Consider the following 3,616-nt stretch of genomic DNA (forward strand, 5'->3'; position numbering starts at 1 on the left):
AAACTAGTGTAATACCCGCCCCGGATATTTTGGTATTTCAATTACTTTTAATTGAACTATGTGTTTAGGGGGTTTAAATCGTAAACAATAGAACTTGCGAGGGTCCTGTGTGTGATTTGTGATTGGAACATAAGTTAAGACGTGATTCTGCTTGCATGTAATAAATTCCCTTGTGGTCTTATATAGCAAAATATTCTGGGATATTTATCGTTCTCCATTCCTATCTGATTTTCGTGGAGAGAGAGAGAGAGAGAGAGAGAGAGAGAGAGAATAAGAAGAAGAAGAAGAAGAAGAAGAAGAGAAAGACAGGTGCAGGACTGTTCGTCACGAAATTATTCAAGGTACTTAGAGATCTTGCAAATTTCTGTAATTTTTCGTGGATGTTCATTTATGTGTCTAGTATACGGTTGTAAATTTTTAGAATTTTTTGAGAAGTGTAAAAAAATGTAAAAATCGTAAACCAAGCTGTGGTCAGATTCCTATTTTTGAGCAGACAGCTCACAGAGTTGCGTCTTTCATCAATTTTTTTTATAGTTAAGCGATCCTCCTAATTATGGGTTCTTATGAGTCTAAAATATTGATAAGTTGGTGATGTTTTGACATTGGAATTACCAAAAAGTATTAAGTATTCGATTTTTAATGAATTTTCGAACACAGACTGTTCTGCTGGAAATTGTGCTTCGCTGCACAGAATTTCTGAGTTTGTGGGTGATTTTGACTAGGTTCCTTCATTGTGAAAAATCTGAAAAAAAATCAGGGATAAACTTTGAGATGTTGTTATAATCTCTACCAAATTTTAGGTCATTTTGTTGTATGGTCTAAGTTTGATGGATTTTACAAGTTGGTGTGCCCCTGCTAAATTTTGTATTTGCTGCACTAACGTGTTTTGGAAAAATGGTCATATTTTTTAGCTCGGGTATCAAGTTAGCATACAGGTTGTTGATTCTGAAACTAGACTTGTATGTCTTTCGGAATATGTGAAGTTTGTGGCTTAGTTTGTATCAAGTTAAATCAGTTTTTGATTTGAAGTTGATAGACGCGCAGAATCTGTGATTTTGGACAGATTTTTGTGTAATTTTGGACGAGCATAACTTTGTTGTCCGGACTCCGTTTTTAAAAAATTTTATATCAAAATTCATGTATCAGAGGTGTAGTTTCTAATGGTTGTGGTTTCATGATCTGGTTTTAACTCTATAAGAAGTTATAGGCAGAATACGATAGGCTGGTCATAGATTTCAAACCAAATGTAGGGGTTATGTGGTGTTTGAGTGTTACGCTTGTTTAGGGACACTTCTAAACCTTTGAGATGGACATGCTAGTATGCGTTAAGCATCTTTAATCTATTGTTGGTGTTATAGATTGTTGTTAGAAGTTAGTTTTGACATTTAACTGTTCAATAAACTGATATGGTTAATTTGTGGTTAGGTGTCAAGCTAGTCAATTAGGAGGGGCCGAAACTGTAAGTTTGGCGTACCTCGGTCGATACAAAGGTGAGTGTGTTTGATATGGTTCTTCTCCATATAATATTACTATGGTGGTGAGTGTATATCTTGCTATTCGTGATTAGCTTTCGATATGATTATTTTTAATGAGATGTTGTAGTGATGGGTGCATATCATGCTATTGTTGTTTAACTTTTGATATGTTGTGAATTTTTGCGTGTGAGGCACACTATGTCATAAGCCATATCGTTCAATGGACGATGGTTGGGAGCATGGTGTGTGGGACACGAGATTTGGTTGTGATATGCGTGTTTGATGAAAATGCATGCTGATGGGTATTGATTGAACCGTCGAAGGTTAGCGTGTGAGGCATACCATGTCATATGCCATGCCGGCTAATTGTCGATGGATGGGAGCATGGTATGTGGGACACCTTATCTTGGGTACATGGGATGTGGCAGACTTACCATTGCATGTGATGTGATTACATTCATATTGTTGTGCATTGATTATTATTGCCCAGTCGGGTGGATATGTTGGTTATAACTGTTGTATACATTCTAGTATTTCAGTTACATTGGTGATGTGTATTTATATTGATATTCCTTTGGGTATTGTGGTATTATGTTGGGCATTTCTATATCTCACACACTATGGCTTTCTTTTTGGTCTGCCAGGTAGTAGGTTGCTTAGAGTGGGTCCACTACCGGTCGTCGCGTTGAGGTGTTTTGCTAGCGTCAGGTGGGGTTTTGGTTACGTTGTTGTAGAGTGCTTTGGCTGGTGCAGAACTTAATTTGTAAGGAGTTATAACTAAGGATAGTTAAAGCTTTTAAATTGTACAGGTTGTAATTAAGTTTGGTCGATGGCTGGCGTTCTATTTGAGGTTAGCCTTGGACGTTGTGGATAGTCGAGTTCATTGTAGGTAGTTGATGAAGAAGTTGGTTTATTCAAGTTGTAAGTAAGTCGTCGGTGGATGTGTTGAAGTATAGAATTTTTAAAGTATAAATTTTTTAAAGTACTATAATGCAGATGTAGTTTCTTGGTTGTGCGATGTCATGATTGGTTGGTCAATACATTGACTCATTTTTATATTAAGGTGATAAGTCTTCCGCTGGGTGTTTATTTCTGACAGGTTGTGAGGTGTGATTTGATCTTCTGTGTGGAATGCCACGTGGTCGCGCCGACTCTGGCCCACTTTGGGTGCCGTTTGTGGGGCGGGGCGTGACAACTAGAGTTTGAAAACACATAGAAATCTTTGTGAAATGAAATATCGGCCGAGAAATTGATCATACGGCTGAAGAATTGATGTTGCGGTCGATGCATCATTACTTCTATTTTCCAAAGGAAGCTAGATTTTGTTTTAGACAAGTGACATCCTCTTATTATGCTTGGTTTTGACTTTTGTCTTGCTTTTGCTATGCTCTACAGTCTTATTGCCAATTTCGAGAATCTTTGAGATATCCTGCTTATTGTGTCAATGACTCTTAAGTTAGAGGGGATGAACAACAATTCTCGTGTCTTTTGCTATTGTCAATCCTTTGAAAAAAGTATACTCATCTTTTGCGAGCTCAATACGCAGGGTTAGCTATGCCTATCATTAAGTACAAACTGTTTTGATATTTTTCTCTCCACATGTTTGGGCCGCATCTCGATGTGAGATTTCCTACGTATCCCAATGAGGGAATCAGGCCATGAACATAGTTCCAAAATCACCACCTTTGAGGTTGGGTTTCCACTCTTGGTTTCACATGCTTTTGATTTTGCCTAGGTTACCTAATGGAGGTTGAGTCCCTAGCGAGCTTTTATTTGTATGCCTTATCTTTGCCTAGGCTGCGTTTTTGCATTTTCTTGCCCTAGCAGGCTTTTGCTCTTACTTTTGCTTGGGTTTCTTTGGCTACCCAACAAGCATTTCTTTCAAGAGACTTTCTGTACTTTGAAGAGGAATTTGGCGGAGATATATATATTTTTATGAATCTCCTTTGTTTGTATCTTCGTAATAGGCAAGCTAATTCGAAGTGTTCTCACGGAGATAGCATCTTCTTTTTAAGTCTTGACAAAAACCTAGTTTCTTAAGCAACTAAAGTTCATCCTTTCTTTCCCTTTTGTCATTGACACAAAGAACATGATTCCTTGAAGTTTCCTTTGTTTGGCAAAGAGACTATAGTACATGGCAA

At 37.6% G+C, this 3,616-nt stretch overlaps 1 long non-coding RNA gene across 2 annotated transcripts; it reads left to right on the forward strand.

The window, feature by feature from the left end:
• Positions 1-209: 209 nt before the first annotated feature.
• LOC131322554 (uncharacterized) lies at positions 210-2,670 on the forward strand. 2 transcript variants are annotated; one of them, XR_009198890.1, is made up of 3 exons: positions 210-341; positions 1,426-1,490; positions 2,120-2,670. It is a non-coding gene; the product is annotated as an uncharacterized LOC131322554 (long non-coding RNA). The 2 variants fall into 2 exon arrangements; XR_009198889.1 differs by lacking the exon at positions 210-341 and having other exon boundaries at positions 938-1,490; positions 2,120-2,468.
• The last annotated feature ends 946 nt before the right edge of the window (positions 2,671-3,616 follow it).

Source organism: Rhododendron vialii, chromosome 4a, assembly GCF_030253575.1.
Source record: "Rhododendron vialii isolate Sample 1 chromosome 4a, ASM3025357v1".
Lineage (NCBI taxonomy): Eukaryota > Viridiplantae > Streptophyta > Magnoliopsida > Ericales > Ericaceae > Rhododendron > Rhododendron vialii.